The sequence below is a fragment of the Phyllobates terribilis genome, unplaced genomic scaffold (genome assembly GCF_046119375.1).
Source record: "Phyllobates terribilis strain yellow unplaced genomic scaffold, ASM4611937v1 Scaffold_12__6_contigs__length_324123572, whole genome shotgun sequence".
Lineage (NCBI taxonomy): Eukaryota > Metazoa > Chordata > Amphibia > Anura > Dendrobatidae > Phyllobates > Phyllobates terribilis.
Window position 1 is genome coordinate 128,842,161 of NW_027362772.1, and position 22,632 is coordinate 128,864,792.

Sequence of the window (22,632 nt, forward strand, 5' to 3'; positions counted from 1 at the left end):
GACACTGCTCGTTACTCTCCCGAACATCTCACTACTCGAAATGTTCAGAGAGCACCGAGCATTTCCGGGTTACTTGAGCGGGAGCTCGGATCTCCGCCCTGCATGTTTGGCATTCTTTACAGAGCCAATGAACATGCTGGGATTGCCAGCCAGTCACTGTAATGCCGCAGCCATGTTGGTTGAGGGCATTACAGTGATTGGCTGGCCGCACAGTGTCACCTCAAGTATTTAAAACCGGGCACCACCATCTTGGACACAGTCGCTCCGGATCAGAAAGTGTAGGGAGAGTGCTGCTGAGCTAGGGAGAGATTTATACTGCAAAATAGGTAGTGTAGGGTCTCTAAAGCCTGCAAAATCAAACAAACAGTCCTTCTTAGGACTAATATCCATCCCAGATATCAGCCAGGCAGGCAGGCTGTATAGGAAACGCAGTGGTTATACCAACAAACACTGCATTACAGTCCTGTGTGCTACCGCTGCTCAAATTGCTAGACTTAGCCTCAGGTCTCAGAGGCCAGGAAAAATCATTTTTTTTCATCGAAATCCTCTTTTTTTTTTTTTCTCAGTCAGACTGTACAAATACCCGTCTTCTTAACCTTTTGGTATTCCCCCACCCAAAAAAAAAAATTGAGTGTGTCTGTGAGTGTTCAGACACAAATATATCTGTTTAGAAGAGTCTGGTTTCGGCCAGATAACTAGAACTGTGGTTTTGCAGTTCCATGGTTCAAATCTCTGTATTATCCACTATTTTGCCTTTTTTCCATAAAAAAAACAGTTTCAGTGTCTCGCTGTCTGTTCAGACACAAATATATCTGTTTAAAAGATTCTGGTGTAGACGAGAGAACTAGAACTGTGGTTTTCCTCTTCCACGGTTCAAATCGGGGTGTAATCCACCTTTTTGCATAAAAAAAAACAGTTTCAGTGTCTCGCTGACTATTCAGACACAAATATATCTGTTTAAAAGATTCTGATGTAGGCCAGAGAACTAGAACTGTGGTTTTCATCTTCCATGGTTCAAATCTGTGTGTAATCCACCTTTTTGCCTTTTTTACATAAAAAAAAAAGGTTTCAGTGTCTCGCTGACTGTTCAGACACAAATATATCTGTTTAAAAGATTCTGGTGTAGGCCAGAGAACTAGAACTGTGGTTTTCCTCTTCCACGGTTCAAATCTGGGTGTAATCCACCTTTGTGCATAAAAAAAAACAGTTTGAGTGTCTCGCTGACTGTTCAGACACAAATATATCTGTTTAAAAGATTCTGGTGTAGGCCAGAGAACTAGAACTGTGGTTTTCCTCTTCCACGGTTCAAATCTGGGTGTAATCCACCTTTTTGCATAAAAAAAAACAGTTTCAGTGTCTCGCTGACTGGTGGAAGAGGAGATCCCATGTAGCGATGGCCAAATATTTGAACAGCCACGGCCACAGGAAGGCGACGCAGGCAATTTTTCACAACTGGTGGACGATGATGAGACATAATTGCCGCGAAGAGAGGAGGAGGACCGTGGTGCGGAAGTGGAAGAGTAGGAGGTGGTGGATGACCCAACGTGGCAGGAGGACATGCAGAGCGAGGCCAGCAGCATGCAGGGGGAGGGAGGCAGAGTACCCCAACACGAGGGATGTTGCCAGTACAACCGGTAGGTCTTCCAGAGTCTGGAATTTTTTTAATGACTCTGCTGATAACCCCAAAAAGGCCATTTGTACCACCTGCCAGGCCAGCATCAGGGGTGACAAAACTACCAGCCTGACCACCACCAGCATGATCAGGCACATGTCAGCAAAGCACCCGACTTTGTGGGGTGAACCCCAGGGTCCACGACCAGTGTCAGCTGATGTCATCACTGCTTCTTCCACTGTTGTGTGTGTAAGAGAACCCCCTGTTGTGCGTGCAAGGCAATCCCCTGTCCATACTGCAAGCAAGGATGCCCCCTCCTCTCAGTCTTCACTTGTTATGGCAGTTTCTCAAGAAACAGCATCAACGTCCACATCCATGTCCCACCACAGCATTCAATTGTCCATATCCCAGACCTTTGAACGAAACCGCAAATTCACAGCAAACGCCCCACAGGCCACAGTCCTAAATTCGCACATTTCACCACTGCTTGTGTTGGAAATGCTGCCTTTTAGTCTGGCGGAGATGGAATCCTTACGCAACCTTATGGCGGTGGCCGTCCCGTGGTACTCAGTCCCCAGCCGATACTAATTTGCCCGGTGTGCCATCCCCGCACTACACAAGCACGTGTCCCAAAACATCTACCGTGTCCTCAACAACGCAGTTACTGGGAGAGTTCACCTGACAACGGACACGTGGACAAGTGCTTGTGGCCAGGGACGGAACATCTCACTGACGGCACACTGGGTAAACATAGTGGAAACCGAGAACCAGTCAGACCTTGGGATGGAACACATCCTCCCCACACCAAGGATTGCGGGCCCTATGTCAGTCAGAGTTGCCTCCACAGTGTACAGCTCCTGTGCATCCCCCTCCTCCTCCTCCTCCTCCTCATGTTCATCCTCCACCTCAGATATCACCACATCAGTTACAAGCTGGAAACACTGCAGTACTACCTCAGCCAAGCGGCAACAGGCTGTGCTGAAACTCATAAGCTTAGGTGATAAACCTCACACTGCTTGTGAGTTGTGGACAGCTGTGAAAGAGCAGGCAGATCTGTGGCTGAGACCGCTGAACCCACATCCAGGCATGGTCGTGTGTGACAATGGCCGTAACCTGGTAGCGGCTCTGAGGAGAGGCGAGATTACACACGTACCATGCCTGGCTCAAGTGCTTAACCTCGTGTTTCAGCGGTTTCTTAAATCGTACCCCGAGTTGCCAGATCTGTTCGTCAAAGTACGCTGCCTGTCAGCTCATTTTCGCAAGTCGGCTACAGCTTCCGCCGCCCTTGCTGTGTTGCAGCAGCGTTTGCAGCTTCCAACACACCGACTGGTGTGTGATGTCCCCACACGTTGGAACTCTACCCTCTACATTTTGCAAAGGATTTGTGAGCAGAAGAGAGAAGTTGTGGAGTACCAGCTGCAACAAGGCCGTCGATATTCAGGTCAGACTCCACACATAAGACCTCGGGAGAGGACCTGGATGTCTGACATATGTACCATCCTGACAAACTTTGAGGAGTCCACCAAGATGGTGAGTGGCGATGACGCCATCATTAGCGTCAGCATCCCACTTGTCTGTCTTTGCAACACTCTCTGCAGAGAATTAAAGAGGGGGCATTGCAGCCAGAGTATGATGAGATGGATCAAGAAGCTGTAGCAGGCGATTACACCCAGCCCAGCCTCATCTCATCCCAACGTGCATTGGGGGACAATGAGGGAAAGGAGGAGGAGGAGGAAGAACATGAGCTGGTATCATGCGCTGTAGACGGTAGCACCTGTACAACTGTCATAACAGTCGGTTCAGCGTGGGTGGCCTGAGGACAGGGGAGAAGAGAAGGAGGAGAGCATGGTCAGTCATCATCTTGGTGAGGACACGGAAGTCTTGCCCGTTACCAGTCTTGCACGCATTGCTGACTTTATGTTACGCTGCCTTAACCCTGACCCTCGCGTTGTCAAAATGTTGGGTGACAGTCATTACTGGTTGGTGACACTTTTAGACCCCCGCTACAAAGAGTACTTTCACTCTCTTATTCCTGCGGTGAAAAAGATTTCCTCCAGGCTATTTGCGCTCCCGAATAACTTGTAAGTACAAGCTATAGTATTATCCTGTATGGATCTTTATTATTTCTCCAAAAACATGTACATACAACGCGTTTTGACAAATAAAATGTCTTCCTCAGGTATTTTGTTATAAGTGCTACTTAGTTCTGACCAGCTTTTATAAGAAGTGTTACTATAATGGTCTGGGTGTGGAGCACATATGGTTAATTTTGACACACCCATTCCAAAAAGGCACTACAAGTCAGTAGTTAGTAAAAAGGAAAAAGTCCCTATATAAATAGATATATAAATACATAAAAAAGTTAAAATGTGATATATAACTGCTTACATGATTGTTGTATGTTACGAAACTTTTTAAAATACTGTTAAAAAACAATCATTATAAAAAAAATATATTGGAAGACTCATAAAAACTATAACATATATAAAACCATTAATAAACAGAATCCAGAGGTATATTAATTCTTCCTATATCCCCTCAATAATATCATTCAGCCCATCTGGGTGTAAAGTGCCCATTTTAAATATCCAAAAGGATTCTTTACAGTTTAATCTCTCAGTGCGGTTTGGACAATTCTCAGGGATTTGTTCCACTGGTGTAACTTTTATGTTGAATTTTTTATTGTGTTTCAAGCACAAGTGTCTAGATAGGCTGTGTTTCATAAAGCCGTTTTGCGCATTATGCCTCTGGCCATTCATACGTGTTCTTAAGGTCTGCATGGTACGTCCTACATACTGAACGCCACAGGCACATGTAATGACATACACCACAAACTGGCTGTCACAAGACAGCTTCTGGGTAATTGGGAAACGTTCACCCGTATTATTGCAAAGGATTGTATCCACATTGTAGTCAATAATTTCACAACAGCAGCATTTTTTCGAATGACATCGTGTTACACATATTTTTTTATAAATGTTCTTTCTGTCTATGTTCCCATTTATTTGGATGATTTTCTGACCTCCATGTGGTGCTGATTTTAAGTTACTGGGAGCAATAATACCTCTCATGATTTGTCCCCTGCGAAAGGTGATATTCGGTCTTTGTGGTAGGATTTTTTTCAGATATGTATCCCTTTTGAGTAGATACCAATATTTATTCAATATCTTTCTGATGTCATTATTATTCCGATTGAAGGCTGTTACAAAATTATACTGCCATCTATTGTTTCTTTTTTTTTCTTCCTCACAGTTTTTATTATTTTTATCCTTATATTTGACCAAACATTCATCCTGAGTTTTCTGTAAATTTGCTGCATAAGCACTCATGGTCATTTTTTTTGGGTATTTTTTATCATCAAATCTGTTGATTAGAATTTTGGACTGTTTAATATAGTCATCTGTAGTCGTGTTATTTTTTCTAATCCTGTGGAACTGACTGTAGGGGATATTAGATTTCCATTTTTTATAATGCGCGCTGTAATAATGTAAAAACCCATTTGTGTCTGTTATTTTAAAAAAGGTTTTACTGATGATCCGTTTATCTTTATGTGATAACTCCAGGTCTAAAAAGTCAATTTTTTCCTTACTAGTTTTAGCAGTGAATGTAATCCCCCACTGGTTTCTATTCATCTCGCTGATAAACTGCTCCGCTTTTTCCTCACTCCCCCTCCATATAATCATTAAATCATCAATAAAACGACGGTATAGCACTATATTCTCAGTATAATGTTGTTGGTTTATTGGCGATGAGGACTCGAATAGCCCCATGAACAAATTTGCGAAACTTGGGGCTACCTGCGTCCCCATCGCTGTACCGAGTTGCTGTATATAGCGTTGGTCTTGGAAAATGAAGACATTATGTTCCAATATAAATTTAAGACCTTTCAGAAGGAATTCCCTCTGAAGGTCTGGCATATCTAGAACGCCATTCAGATAATGCTCCACCGCTTTTATTCCCAGGTCGTGTTGGATATTCGAATACAAGGCGTTTACATCCATAGTGATGAAAAGAAAGTCATCCTCCCATATGATGTTTTTACATTCACTTAGTAACTGATTTGAATCCATTAGATATGAGGGTAAGGTTTTAACTATATCCTGCAAAAACAAGTCAATGTAATGGGACAGCTGGCTTGTAAGGGAACCGATGCCTGCTATTATAGGCCGGCCCGGTGGGTTATTTAGACATTTGTGTACCTTTGGAAGGTGATAAAATATAGCTGTATTAGGATTCTTATTTATCAGAAATCTTCTCTCTTTTTTGTTTATAATGTTTTTCCCAAAAGCTTCATTAATTAAATCATAGTATTCCTCCAAAAACTTTTTAGAGGGATCCTTGCTCAATTTTTTATAATATTTCTCATCAGCAAGTATTCTATGAGCTTCTTTCAGGTATATTTCCCTATCTTGAAGTACAATATCCCCTCCCTTGTCTGCTTCCCTTATTACTATCTTAGTATTTTCCTTTAGATTTTTCAAAGCCCTCCTTTCTTCCCTAGAAATGTTTTGCTTATAACCATTTGTTTTTATGTTATCATCATTTTTCTTTTTGGATTTTTCATTCACATTTTTATTTTTTATACCAGCAGTTTTTGCATTAATATTGCGAAATTCTTCATTAACCAACGAGAAAAATGTCTCCAAATTACTACCCCGGTAATGAACCGGGTTGAATTTGGACTGTGGGCATACTTCTTTATGTAAAAAACTATCCAAATTTTCATCAGGTTTTTCCATTATATGTTCAGCTTTATCATTTTCTGAGCTTTCCTGTATAGAAAAATGACGTGCTATTGTAAGCTTACGGATATACTTATTTAAATCTATAAAAAGGTCAAAGGCTTTTGCTTCTTGTGTTGGACAAAAACCTAGACCTTTAGAAAGGACAGTTAATTCCGATTTTGTCAAACAGTGTTCAGAAAGATTAAAAATCTGGATTGTATTTTTCTTATTTTTATATTCTTCTGCTATAGCTTCTTTTCCTTTTCCACAGTCAGCACTTTTTTTCTTTTTTCTCCCTCCTCTGGTCTCCCTGGCCTCCTTTTCTTTTTAGCGATTTTGTGGAGGTTTGGGGGAAATATTTCAAAATCGTGTTTATTCCTTCTCCTTGCATAGACATTGGCGCTGCTATCTGTGAATCGTTCTCGATATTGGGTAATAATATCTCTGTTAATGGAGGGCATTTCACTACCAGCACTAAAAAAGAAATATTAGAGTTCGCTGGTGAGGGTGATGGTGCCTGCATCACTGTAGTAAACAAATTAGGCGAGGCGGAAGTCTCATGTATAGTGAATTGGCTACACAAAAATGGAACTTCCTGGTTGTCCTCGCGGGGACACAGTGTCTCCCCGTTAGGCTCAATATGGAATTTTCAGAGGGGAATTCAAACTGGCTAGTATTGGATTCCTCCCTTTCTTTACTCCTTTCCCTGCTAACTCCATCATTTGAGCCGTCTCTAGAAATGGTGATTGGAGCTAGTCCGGGTGTGGAAGAAGTGATCTTTCTCCCCCAATTGTTATTTTTATTAATTTTTTTAGGCATAGCTCCTGCATCCTGTGGCGTATATTTCTTGTTATTAGTAGTAGTTTTAATTAATAATAAAGATCCATACAGGTTAATACTATAGCTTGTACTGACAAGTTATTCGGGAGCGCAAATAGCCTGGAGGAAATCTTTTTCGGATATTTTTCCTATGATAACTCTGCCCAAGTTAAACAATAGCCACCAGGGATCTGCAGCATACCGCTCAAAAAGGAAGATCATTACTGGATGCTCTGTGGTTCTAAGGGACCTATAAGCAAGTGACCAAGGCCTAATAAATGTGAGTGCAACTAACACCTATCTGTGATCTGACCATACACCTACATTTAGATCGGTGCGCTCTCTGCTTTCTTTTCCCTCTCTCCTGCTGGACTTATTCCTGCGGTGGAGAGGTCTACAAAAATGGGGCAGTACCAGAAGGTCCTTGCTGCAGAACTGTTAAAAAAATTCCCATCTGAACACGCTAGCGGCAGAGGTCACAGTTCTTTGCCCAACCAAGGCGTACAGGCGAGAGAGACGCAACTCCAATCCAGCAGAGGCAGGGGAGCACTGTCAACGTTCTGGGACAGTTTTCTGAGACCCGCCCAGCTTACAGGCCCTGAGGCGCGGTGTACTCTCACAAGGAGTGGAGGGTTTCAAAAGATGGTGAGGGAGTGCCTTTTAATTATTGGGTATCCAAGCTGGACAATTGTAATGAACTCGCTCTGTACGCCTTGGAGGTCCTGGCCTGCCCTGCCACTAGCGTGTTATCGGAGCGTGTTTTTAGTGCCGCTGGGGTAATTATAACTGATAAGCGCACTCGCCTGTCACCTGACAATGCTGACAAGCTGATCCTTATCAAAATGAACAAGGGCTGGATTGGGCCAGACTTCTCATCACCACAAAATGACAGCACAGTAAAATAAAGTCAAATCCACTGTGTTATTTCGGGAGGTGTATTCCCATGCACCGCTTCACACCGACACATGGGTATACGCTTCCTCATTTCGGCTGTTTTTTGCTCTTCTCCTTATCCTCAGCCTCTACCACCACTATACCACCAGTGTGACCGTGGTCCATGATGCCAGCATTGCAAGTTCCTCCGTCCTAATTTTTGGCAGCTTTTGCTTGGAAGGCATAGGCAAAGACTATGGGAGACCCAATCCCCAATAATGGGAATAATGTTTTTAATATGCTGTGCTGCATGGCTCTTGTAAGGGGCATTGCAAGTTCCTCCGTCCTAATTTTTGGCAGCTTTTGCTTGGAAGGCATAGGCAAAGACTAAGGGAGACCCACTCCCCAATAATGGGAATAATGTTTTTAATATGCTGTACTGCATGGCTCTTGTAAGGGGCATTGCAAGTTCCTCCGTCCTAATTTTTGGCAGCTTTTGCTTGGAAGGCATAGGCAAAGACTATGGGAGACCCAATCCCCAATAATGGGAATAATGTTTTTAGTATGCTGTACTGCATGGTTCTTGTAAGAGGCATTGCATGTTCCTCCGTCCTAATTTTTGGCAGCTTTTGCTTGGAAGGCATAGGCAAAGATTATGGGAGACCCACTCCCCAATAATGGTAACAATGTTTTTAATATGCAGCACTGCATGGCTCTTGTAAGGGGCAATAAAATCGTCTTGTTAAGCTACTGTGACCTCCACGTCTCTTCAAAGGATCATTGATATTGTCTTTTTATTCCACTGTGACCTCCACCACTCTTCCAAGGGGCATTGATATTGTCTTTTTATTCCACTGGGATCTCCACCTCTCTTCCAAGGGGCATTGATATTGTCTTTTTATTCCACTGGGACCTCCACGTCTCTTCCAAGGGGCATTAAAACCATCTTGCTAAACCACTTTGAAATACACGTCTCTTCCAAGGGGCATTAAAACCGTCTTGTTAAGCTACTGTGACCTCCACGTCTTTTCCAAGGAGCATTAAAACCGTCTTGTTAAGCCACTCTGAACTTCGCGTCTCTTCCAAGGGGCATTCAAATCGTCTTGTTAAGCTGCTGTGACCTCCACGTCTCTTCCAAGGGTCATTGATATTGTCTTTTTATTCCACTGGGATCTCCACCACTCTTCCAAGGGGCATTGATATTGTCTTTTTATTCCACTGGACCTAAACCACTTTTCCAAGGGGCATTTATATTGTCTCTTTATTCCACTGGGACCTCCACATCTCTTCAAAGGGACATTAAAACCGTCTTGTTAACCACTCTGAACTCCACATCTCTTCCAAGGAGCATTAAAACGGTCTTCTTAAGCTACTGTGACCACCACGTCTCTTCCAAGGGGCATTAAAACCATCTCGTTAATCCACTCTGAACTCCAGGTCTCTTCCAGGGGGCATTGAAATCGTCTTGTTAAGCTACTGCGACCTCCACGTCTATTCCAATGGTAATTTATATTGTTCTTTTATTCCACTGGGACCTCCACCACTCTTCCAAGGGGCATTGATATTGTCTTTTTATTCCACTGGGACCTACACCACTCTTCCAAGGGGCATTGATACTGTCTATTTATTCCACTTAGACCTCCACGTCTCTTCCAAGGGGCATTAAATCCGTCTTGTTAAACCACTCTGAACTCCACGTCTCTTCCAAGGGGCATTAAAACAGTCTTACTAAATAACTCTGAACTCCACGTCTCTTCTAAGGGGCGTTAAAATCGTCTTGTTAAGCTATTGTGACCTCCACATCTCTTCCAAGGGTCATTTATATTTTCTTTTTATTCCACTGGGACCTCCACCACTCTTCCAAGGGGCATTGATATTGTCTTTTTATTCCACTGCGACCTCCACTACTCTTCCAAGGGACATTGATATTGTCTTTTAATTCCACTGGGACCTCCACGTCTCTTCCAAGGGGCATTAAAACTGTCTTGTTAAACCACTCTGAACTCCACGTCTCTTCCAAGGGGCATTAAAACCGTCTTGTTAAGCTACTGTGACCTCCACATCTCTTCCAAGGGGCATTAAAACCATCTTGTTAAACCACTCTGAACTCCACGTCTCTTCCAAGGGGCATTAAAACCGTCTTGTTAAGCTACTGTAACCTCCACGTCTCATCCAAGGGGCATTAAAACCATCTTGATAAACCACTCTGAACTCCACGTCTCTTCCAAGGGGCATTAAAATCGTCTTTTTAAGCTTCTGTGACCTCCACTTCTCTTATAAGGGTCATTGATATTGTCTTTTTATTCCACTGTGACCTCCACGTCTCTTCCAAGGGGCATTGATATTGTCTTTTTATTCCACTGGGACCTCCACCACTCTTCCAAGGGGCATTGATTTTGTCTTTTTATTCCACTGGGACCTCCACCACTCTTCCAAGGGGCATTAATATTGTCTTTTTATTACACTGGGACCTCCACGTCTCTTCCATGGGGCATTAAAACCGTCTAGTTAAACCACTCTGATCTCCACGTCTCTTCCAAGGGGCATTAAAACGGTCTTGTTAAGCTACTGTGACCTCCACGTCTCTTCCAAGGGGCATTAAAACCGTCTTGTTATACCACTCTGAACTCCACGTCTCTTCCAAGGGGCATTAATATAGTCTTTTTAAGCTACTGTGACCTCCACGTCTCTTCCAAGGGTCATTGATATTGTCTTTTTATTCCACTGGGACCTCCACCACTCTTCCAAGGGGCATTGATATTGTATTTTTATTCCACTGGACCTCCACCACTTTTCCAAGGGGCATTTATATTGTCTCTTTATTCCACTGGGACCTCCACATCTCTTCGAAGGGGCATTAAAACCGTCTTGTTAACCACTCTGAACTCCACGTCTCTTCCAAGGGGCATTAAAACGGTCTTGTTAAGCTACTGCGACCACCACGTCTCTTCCAATGGTCATTGATATTGTCTTTTTATTCCTCTGGGACCTCCACCACTCTTCCAAGGGGCATTGATACTGTCTTTTTATTCCACTTGGACCTCCACGTCTCTTCCAAGGGGCATTAAATCCATCTTGGTAAACCACTTTGAACTCCACGTCTCTTCCAAGGGGCATTAAAACAGTATTGTTAAGCTACTGTGACCTCCACGTCTCTTCCAAGGTGCATTAAAACAGTCTTACTAAATAACTCTGAACTCCACGTCTCTTCCAAGGGGCGTTAAAATCGTCTTGTTAAGCTATTGTGACCTCCACGTCTCTTCCAAGGGTCATTGATATTGTCTTTTTATTCCACTGGGACCTCCACCACTCTTGCAAGGGGCATTGATATTGTCTTTTTATTCCACTGCGACCTCCACTACTCTTCCAAGGGACATTGATATTGTCTTTTTATTCCACTGGGACCTCCACGACTCTTCCAAGGGGCATTAAAACTGTCTTGTTAAACCACTCTGAGCTCCACGTCTCTTCCAAGGGGCATTAAAACCGTCTTGTTAAGCTACTGTGACCTCCACATCTCTTCCAAGGGGCATTAAAACCATCTTGTTAAACCACTCTGTACTCCACGTCTCTTCCAAGGGGCATTAAAACCGTCTTGTTAAGCTACTGTGACCTCAACGTCTCATCCAAGGGGCATTAAAACCATCTTGTTAAACCACTCTGTACTCCACGTCTCTTCCAAGGGGCATTAAAACCGTCTTGTTAAGCTACTGTGACCTCAACGTCTCATCCAAGGGGCATTAAAACCATCTTGTTAAACCACTCTGAACTCCACGTCCCTTCCAGCGGGCATTAAAATCGTCTTTTGAAGCTTCTGTGACCTCCACGTCTCTTCCAAGGGTCATTGATATTGTCTTTTTATTCCACTGGGACCTCCACCACTCTTCCAAGGGGCATTGATATTGTCTTTTTATTCCACTGGACCTCCACCACTCTTCCAAGGGGCATTTATATTGTCTTTTTATTCAACTGGGACCTCCACCACTCTTCCAAGGGGCATTGATATTGTCTTTTTATTCCACTGGACCTCCACCACTCTTCCAAGGGGCATTTATATTGTCTTTTTATTCCACTGGGACCTCCACATCTCTTCCAAGGGGCATTAAAACCGTCTTCTTAACCACTCTGAACTCTACGTCTCTACCAAGGGGCATTAAAACGGTCTTGTTAAGCTACTGCGACCACCACGTCTCTTCCAATGGTCATTGATATTGTCTTTTTATTCCACTGGGACCTCCACCACTCTTTCAAGGGGCATTGATATTGTCTTTTTATTCCTCTGGGACCTCCACCACTCTTCCAAGGGGCATTGATACTGTCTTTTTATTCCACTTGGACCTCCACGTCTCTTCCAAGGGGCATTAAATCCATCTTGGTAAACCACTCTGAACTCCACGTCTCTTCCAAGGGGCATTAAAACAGTATTGTTAAGCTACTGTGACCTCCACGTCTCTTCCAAGTTGCATTAAAACAGTCTTACTAAATAACTCTGAACTCCACGTCTCTTCCAAGGGGCGTTAAAATCGTCTTGTTAAGCTATTGTGACCTCCACGTCTCTTCCAAGGGTCATTGATATTGTCTTTTTATTCCACTGGGACCTCCACCACTCTTACAAGGGGCATTGATATTGTCTTTTTATTCCACTGCGACCTCCACTACTCTTCCAAGGGACATTGATATTGTCTTTTTATTCCACTGGGACCTCCACGACTCTTCCAAGGGGCATTAAAACTGTCTTGTTAAACCACTCTGAACTCCACGTCTCTTCCAAGGGGCATTAAAACCGTCTTGTTAAGCTACTGTGACCTCCACATCTCTTCCAAGGGGCATTAAAACCATCTTGTTAAACCACTCTGTACTCCACGTCTCTTCCAAGGGGCATTAAAACCGTCTTGTTAAGCTACTGTGACCTCAACGTCTCATCCAAGGGGCATTAAAACCATCTTGTTAAACCACTCTGAACTCCACGTCCCTTCCAGCGGGCATTAAAATCGTCTTTTGAAGCTTCTGTGACCTCCACGTCTCTTCCAAGGGTCATTGATATTGTCTTTCTATTCCACTGTGACCTCCACCACTCTTCCAAGGGGCATTGATATTGTCTTTTTATTCCACTGGACCTCCACCACTCTTCCAAGGGGCATTTATATTGTCTTTTTATTCCACTGGGACCTCCACCACTCTTCCAAGGGGCATTGATATTGTCTTTTTATTCCACTGGACCTCCACCACTCTTCCAAGGGGCATTTATATTGTCTTTTTATTCCACTGGGACCTCCACATCTCTTCCAAGGGGCATTAAAACCGTCTTCTTAACCACTCTGAACTCTACGTCTCTACCAAGGGGCATTAAAATGGTCTTGTTAAGCTGCGGTGACCTTCACGTCTCTTCCAAGGGGCATTAAATCCATCTTGTTAAACCACTCTGAACTCCACGTCTCTTCCAAGGGGCATTAAAACAGTCCTGTTAAGCTACTGTGACCTCCACGTCTCTTCCAAGGGGCATTAAAACAGTCTTACTAAATAACTCTGAACTCCACGTCTCTTCCAAGGGGCGTTAAAATCATCTTGTTAAGCTATTGTGACCTCCTCGTCTCTTCCAAGGGTCATTGATATTGTCTTTTTATTCCACTGGGACCTCAACCACTCTTCCAAGGGGCATTGATATTGTCTTTTTATTCCACTGCGACCTCCACTACTCTTCCAAGGGACATTGATATTGTCTTTTTATTCCACTGAGACCTCCACGTCTCTTCCAAGGGGCATTAAAACTGTCTTGTTAAACCACTCTGAACTCCACGTCTCTTCCAAGGGGCATTAAAACCGTCTTGTTAAGCTACTGTGACCTCCACATCTCTTCCAAGGGGCATTAAAACCATCTTGTTAAACCACTCTGAACTCCACGTCTCTTCCAAGGGGCATTAAAACCGTCTTGTTAAGCTACTGTGACCTCAACGTCTCATCCAAGGGGCATTAAAACCATCTTGTTAAACCACTCTGAACTCCACGTCCCTTCCTGCGGGCATTAAAATCGTCTTTTGAAGCTTCTGTGACCTCCACGTCTCTTCCAAGGGTCATTGATATTGTCTTTTTATTCCACTGGGACCTCCACCACTCTTCCAAGGGGCATTGATATTGTCTTTTTATTCCACTGGACCTCCACCACTCTTCCAAGGGGCATTTATATTGTCTTTTTATTACACTGGGACCTCCACATCTCTTCTAAGGGGCATTAAAACCGTCTTCTTAACCACTCTGAACTCTACGTCTCTACCAAGGGGCATTAAAATGGTCTTGTTAAGCTGCTGTGACCTCCACGTCTCTTCCAAGGGGCATTAAATCCATCTTGTTAAACCACTCTGAACTCCACGTCTCTTCCAAGGGGCATTAAAACAGTCCTGTTAAGCTACTGTGACCTCCACGTCTCTTGCAAGGGGCATTAAAACAGTCTTACTAAATAACTCTGAACTCCGCGTCTCTTCCAAGGGGCGTTAAAATCATCTTGTTAAGCTATTGTGACCTCCTCGTCTCTTCCAAGGGTCATTGATATTGTCTTATTATTCCACTGGGACCTCCACCACTCTTCCAAGGGGCATTGATATTGTCTTTTTATTCCACTGCGACCTCCACTACTCTTCCAAGGGACATTGATATTGTCTTTTTATTCCACTGGGACCTCCACGTCTCTTCCAAGGGGCATTAAAACTGTCTTGTTAAACCACTCTGAACTCCACGTCTCTTCCAAGGGGCATTAAAACCGTCTTGTTAAGCTACTGTGACCTCCACGTCTCTTCCAAGGGGCATTAAAACCATCTTGTTAAACCACTCTGAACTCCACGTCTCTTCCAAGGGGCATTAAAACCGTCTTGTTAAGCTACTGTGACCTCCACGTCTCATCCAAGGGGCATTAAAACCATCTTGTTAAACCACTCTGAACTCCACGTCTCTTCCAAGGGGCATTAAAATCGTCTTTTCAAGCTTCTGTGACCTCCACGTCTCTTCCAAGGGTCACTGATATTGCCTTTTTATTCCATTGGGACCTCGACCACTCTTCCAAGGGGCATTGATATTGTCTTTTTAATCCACTGGACCTCCACCACTCTTCCAAGGGGCATTTATATTGTCTTTATATTCCACTGGGACCTCCACATCTCTTCCAAGGGGCATTAAAACCGTCTTGTTAAACCACTCTGAACTCCAAGTCTCTTCCAAGGGGCATTAAAATGGTCTTGTTAAGCTGCTGTGACCTCCACGTCTCTTTCAATGGTCATTGATATTGTCTTTTTATTCCACTGTGACCTCCACGTCTCTTCCAAGGGGCATTGATATTGTCTTTTTATTCCACTGGGACCTCCACCACTCTTCCAAGGGGCATTGATTTTGTCTTTTTATTCCACTGGGACCTCCACCACTTTTCCAAGGGGCATTAATATTGTCTTTTTATTACACTGGGACCTCCACGTCTCTTCCATGGGGCATTAAAACCGTCTAGTTAAACCACTCTGATCTCCACGTCTCTTCCAAGGGGCATTAAAACCGTCTTGTTAAGCTACTGTGACCTCCACGTCTCTTCGAAGGGGCATTAAAACCGTCTTTTTAACCACTCTGAACTCCACGTCTCTTCCAAGGGGCATTAAAACGGTCTTGTTAAGCTACTGCGACCACCACGTCTCTTCCAATGGTCATTGATATTGTCTTTTTATTCCACTGGGACCTCCACCACTCTTTCAAGGGGCATTGATATTGTCTTTTTATTCCTCTGGGACCTCCACCACTCTTCCAAGGGGCATTGATACTGTCTTTTTATTCCACTGGGAACTCCATGTCTCTTCCAAGGGGCATTAAATCCATCTTGGTAAACCACTCTGAACTCCACGTCTCTTCCAAGGGGCATTAAAACAGTCTTGTTAAGCTACTGTGACCTCCACGTCTCTTCCAAGGGGCATTAAAACAGTCTTACTAAATAACTCTGAACTCCACGTCTCTTCCAAGGGGCATTAAAACCGTCTTGTTAAGCTACTGTGACCTCCACGTCTCTTCCAAGGGGCTTTGATATTGGCTTTTTATTCCACTGCAACCTCCACCACTCTTACTATGGGCATTGATATTGTCTTTTTATTCCACTGGGACCTCCACCACTCTTCCAAGGGGCATTGATACTGTCTTTTTATTCCACTTGGACCTCCACGTCCCTTCCAAGGGGCATTAAATCTATCTTGGTAAACCACTCTGAACTCCACGTCTCTTCCACGGGGCATTAAAACAGTCTTGTTAAGCTACTGTGACCTCTACGTCTCTTCCAAGGGGCATTAAAACAGTCTTACTAAATAACTCTGAACTCCCCGTCTCTTCCAAGGGGCGTTAAAATCATCTTGTTAAGCTATTGTGACCTCCATGTCTCTTCCAAGGGTCATTGATATTGTCTTTTTATTCCACTGGGACCTCCACCACTCTTCCAAGGGGCATTGATATTGTCTTTTTATTCCACTGCGACCTCCACTACTCTTCCAAGGGACATTGATATTGTCTTTTTATTCCACTGGGACCTCCACGTCTCTTCCAAGGGGCATTAAAACTGTCTTGTTAAACCACTCTGAACTCCACGTCTCTTCCAAGGGGCATTAAAACCATCTTGTTAAGCTACTGTGACCTCCATGTCTCTTCCAAGGGGCATTAAACCATCTTGTTAAACCACTCTGAACTCCACGTCTCTTCCAAGGGGCATTAAAACCGTCTTGTTAAGCTACTGTGGCCTCAACGTCTCATCCAAGTGGCATTAAAACCATCTTGTTAAACCACTCTGAACTCCACGTCCCTTCCAAGGGTCATTGATATTGTCTTTTTATTCCACTGGGACCTCCACCACTCTTCCAAGGGGCATTGATATTGTCTTTTTATTCCACTGGACCTCCACCACTCTTCCAAGGGGCATTTATATTGTCTTTTTATTCCACTGGGACCTCCACATCTCTTCCAAGGGGCATTAAAACCGTCTTGTTAACCACTCTGAACTCCACGTCTCTTCCAAGGGGCATTAAAATGGTCTTGTTAAGCTGCTGTGACCTCCACGTCTCTTCCAAGGGTCATTGATATTGTCTTTTTATTCCACTGTGACCTCCACTTCTCTTCCAAGGGGCATTGATATTGGCTTTTTATTCCACTGCAACCTCCACCACTCTTACAAGGGGCATTGATATTGTCTTTTTATTCCACTGGGACCTCCACCACTCTTCCAAGGGGCATTGATATTGTCTTTTTATTACACTGGGACCTCCACGTCTCTTCCAAGGGGCATTAAAACCATCTTGTTAAACCACTCTGAACTCCACGTCTCTTCCAAGGGGCATTAAAACAGTTTTGTTAAGCTACTGTGACCTCCACGTCTCTTCCAAGGGGCATTAAAACTGTCTTGTTATACCTCTCTGAACTCCACGTCTCTTCCAAGGGGCATTAAAATAGTCTTTTTAAGCTACTGTGACCTCCACGTCTCTTCCAAGGGTCATTGATATTGTCTTTTTATTCCACTGGGACCTCCACCACTCTTCCAAGGGGCATTGCTATTGTCTTTTTATTCCACTGGACCTCCACCACTCTTCCAAGAGGCATTTATATTGTCTCTTTATTCCACTGGGACCCCCACATCTCTTCGAAGGGGCATTAAAACCGTCCTGTTAACCTCTCTGAACTCCACGTCTCTTCCAAGGGGCATTAAAACGTTCTTGTTAAGCTACTGTGACCTCCACGTCTCTTCCAAGGGGCATTAAAACCATCTCATTAAACCACTCTGAACTCCACGTCTCTTCCAGGGGGCATTGAAATCGTCTTTTTAAGCTACTGCGACTTCCACGTCTCGTCCAATGGTCATTGATATTGTCTTTTTATTCCACTGGGACCTCCACCACTCTTCCAAGGGGCATTGATATTGTCTTTTTATTCCACTGGGACCTCCACCAGTCTTCCAAGGGGCATTGATACTGTCTTTTTATTCCACTGGGAACTCCATGTCTCTTCCAAGGGGCATTAAATCCGTCTTGTTAAACCACTCTGAACTCCACGTCTCTTCCAAGGGGCATTAAAACAATTTTGTTAAGCTACTGTGACCTCCACGTCTCTTCCAAAGGGCATTAAAACAACTAAATAACTCTGAACTCCACGTCTGTGCCAAGGGGCATTAAAATCGTCTCGTTAAACCACTCTGAACTCCACGTCTCTTCCAGGGGGCATTGAAATCGTCTTGTTAAGCTATTGTGACCTCCAAGTCTCTTTCAAGGGTCATTGATATTGTCTTTTTATTCCACTGGGACCTCCACCACTCTTCCAAGGGGCATTGATATTGTCTTTTTATTCCACTGCGACATCCACCACTCTTCCAAGGGGCATTGATATTGTCTTTTTATTCCACTGCGACCTCCACCACTCTTCCAAGGGGCATTGCAGTGCCTCGAAATTTTTGGTAGGCATTGCTCTCACTGTATGCCCTACAACTGTGTAGCCGAACTGCTCCTTTTGGTACAGAAACATATCCTACCAGACATGTGTGGTTGACTGGCCTGATATTAATGTGAATGGTCCCTGTTCCTCCTGCTCTTTCTTCCTTTGCCACCACCTCATCCATCATTCATTACCTGAAGCTTTGTTTTAACGAGAGTCATAGAACTGGGATAGTAGCAGGAAAACATCCAGAAATCCTCGGAGGAGGTAGGATATGCGCCAAAACGCTGACCACCTCAGGTCTTGCTGCTACTTCATACATGCGCTTGCATTCCAATGAACAGAAAGCTAAGGAGATGGATGGCCTCATGATCATGAATAATTTACTCATTGTGTAGGAGGCCGACCACTGCTGCTGTCTACCTTCTGAACTTTGTGTTCAAGCCCGATTGACCCAGGACCCGCAATCCTCTATATCTGGAGGACGTGTTGCATCCCAGTGTCCAAATGTGTTCCGGCTTCCACAATATTAACCCAGTGTAAAGGCGTCAGTGAGATGGACCATCCCTGGCCACATTCACTTGTCCACGTCTTTGTGTTTATGCTGTCCTTCCCACTAAATGCACTGGGGAGGGCACAGGTAATGTTTTGGTATGCGCGCTTGTGTATAAGGCGCACCGGGACAAATAGGGGTGGCTGGGGACTGTTTACGGACACCCGGCCGCCCCCAGGCGGCTGGGGACCATGTGTGGGCACCCGGCCGTGGGGCGGCTGGTGACCGAGTATGGACACCCGGCTGCCCCCTGGTGGCTGGGGACCAAGCGTGGACACTCGGCCGCCGGGCGGCTGGGGACTGAGTATGGATACCAGGTCACCGATGCCGCCATGCCATGGTGGCCAGATTCTGCCTCCATATGCCTAAATGGCCCAATTTCAAGTGCAAGCAAGCAAGCAGTATGGTATTGCAGCCTGGGGTTGGGTGGGTGGCAGGCTGCATACTTGCGCTTGCATTGCAAAGGAATGGGAGAGGTACAATTAAACACTGCCCTGGGACAAAGACTTGCATGGGGATAGTTGCAAGTCTGCATCTTCTGATGCGGCAAGTATCACTTTTGATGGGCACACTTTTAGGCAGTGACCTGGGTGTCAGAGATGCTTCCAGGGGCCTTCCCCATGCTGTTCCCATGTCTTTTCAGCACTGTATGCATGTGTCACACAGTACATGGCCAGATAAGGTTGTAAAATGTTAAAATGACATTTCCCGGGGAATGCATTTGTCACGGTTGAAAGCAATATAAAAGTGCAAAAACACATAAAAAATGCTACTTGTGAACATAGCCCAAGGTGTGGAAGAGTTTTTTTGTTTTTCGTTATTTATTTTACGTTATACACAAGGATATTCCTTAACATATTTCACAGAAAAACAGTTTCAGTTTTGTTTGTGAACGTTTTATTGTGAGCCCGTAAAAGTGGCTTCATACCTCTTACCACGTTGTTAACAGCAGTGACCTGGGGGTCATAAATGCTTCCTGGGGCGATTCCCATGCTGTCCCTATGTCATTTGAGCACTGTCACTATCATTTTGGGCACTTTTTAGGCTTTCTACAGACTGCCGGGGGTGCCGTCGCAAAAATGCTCGGGTCTCCCATAGACTAACATTGGGCTCGTTGCTCGGGTCGAGCAGCCAAGTATCACGGTGAGCTTGGCCCGAGTTTCAAGCACCCGAGCATTTTAGTGATCGCTCAACACTATTTATTATACATCAGAAACTGCTTATAACATAGTCTATCTCAGTGGCTAGCAGGAATGTTACACATGTAATATCCTAGAGCCTTTTTAGTAGCAGCTATGCCCGCTTGGCTTCAGATACAGACTTAAGCAAGGTACAACATCAATATTCATTTAAAGCACCGATTTACCTTTGCTGGGTCTTAGCTGCTTCTATCAGCTCTGTTCTGCCACAGCTGTGGATTAAGGCTCCAGAGACGTGGTCTCCCGACTACGTGTCTTCCAGGGCTACTGGTGTCCCAGACACAGGGATCAGGCCTCTTGCCTTCCAAGACTACTGGTGTCCCAGTCACAGGGACCAGGCCTTTTGCCTCTCAAGGCTAATGGTGTCCCAGACACAGGGACCAGGCCTCTTGCCTCTCCAGGCTAATGGTGTCCCAGACACAGGGACCAGCCTTCTCCACTGTTTCAAAAACCACCAGGATTTATATATCCTTCTGTGCTCAGGACCTGTGCTCATTCTGTGCTCAGGACCTGTGATGATGTCACAGTCATGTGATCAGTCACCTGAAGGGGAGGTACATAGTCAGCCAGAACACACCCCCTCTGACATTTTGGCAATGCAGCAAGCCGCTGCATTACAGTACATATATATATATATATATATATATATATATATATATATATATATTATATACACACACACACCGCTCCACTCTATATTCCCTAGCACAGTATATGTTGTAGAGCTGTGTACATCGTATATACTTCCCCTGTCCTGTACACATGGTGTAAATCTCAGTATCTGCTCTAATTATGAATGTGCATGCGTGTGTGTGTGTGCATGTGCTTCTCACAAAATTATAATTTCATCAAAAAGTTAATTTACTTCAGTTCTTCAATACAAAAAGTGAAACTCATTATATAGAGTCATTACAAACAGAGAGATCTATTTCAAGTGTTTATTTCTGTTAATGTTGATGATTATGGCTTACAGCCAATGAAAACACAATAGTCATTATCTCAGTAAATTAGAATAATTAACAGAAAACACCTGCAAAGGCTTCCTAAGCATTTAAAAAGGTCCCTTAGTCTGTTTCAGTAGGCTCCACAATCATGGGGAAGACTACTAACTTGACAGATGTCCAAAAGGCAGTCATTGACACACTGACACACTCCACAAGGAGGGTAAGCCACAAAAGGTCATTCCTAAAAAATCTGGCTGTTCACAGAGTGCTGTATCCAAGCATATTAATGGAAAGTTGAGTGGAAGGAAAAAGTGGTAGAAAAAGGTGCACAACCAACCGGGATAACCGCAGCTTTGAAAGGATTGTTAACATAAGGCTATTCAAAAATTTGTGGGAGATTCACAAGGAGTGGACTGCTGCTGGAGTCATTGCTTCAAGAGACACCACACACAGACGTATCCAGGACATGGGCTACAAGTATCGCATTCCTTGTGTCAAGCCACTCATGACAAATAGACAACCCAGAAGAGTCTTACCCGGGCCAAGGAGAAAAGACCTGGACTGTTGCTCTGTGGTCCAAGGTGTTGTTTTCAGATGAAAGTAAATTTTGCATTTCATTTGGAAATCAAGTTCCCAGTGTCTGGAGGAAGAGTGGAGAGGCCACAATCCAAGCTGCTTGAGGTCTAGTGTGAAGTTTCCACAATCAGTGATGGTTTGGGGAGCCATGTCATCTGCTGATGTAGGTCCACTGTGTTTTAACAAGACCAAAGTCAGAGCAGCCGTCTACCAGGAAATTTTAGAGCACTTCATGCTTCCCTCTGCCGACAAGATTTTTGGAGATGGAAATTTCATTCTCCATTAGGACATGGCACCTGTCCACGCTGCCAAAAGTACCAATACCTGGTTTACAAACAACGGTATCACTGTGCTTGATTGACCAGCAAACTCACCTGACCTTAACCCCATAGAGAATCTTGTCAAGAGGAAGATGAGAGACACCAGAACCAACAATGCACACTATCTGAAGGCTGCTATCAAAGCTTCCATAACACCTCAGCAGTGCCACAGGCTGATCGCCTCCATGCCACGCCGCATTGATGCAGTAATTGATGCAAAAGGAGTCCTGACCAAGTATTGAGTGCATTTACTGAACATACATTTCAGTAGGCCAACATTTTGTATTTTAAAATCATTTTTCAAGCTGTTGTTATAAAGTATTCTAATTTACTGAGATAATGACTCTTGTGTTTTCATTGGCTGTAAGTCATAATCATCAACATTAACAGAAATAAAAACTTGAAATAGATCACTCTGTTTGTAATAACTCTATATAATGAGTTTCACTTTTGTATTAAAGAACTGAAATACATTTTTTGATGATATTCTAATTTTGTGAGAAACACCTGTATATACACATACATTCTATATATACACACACACACACACACACACACACACACACACAGACACACACACACAC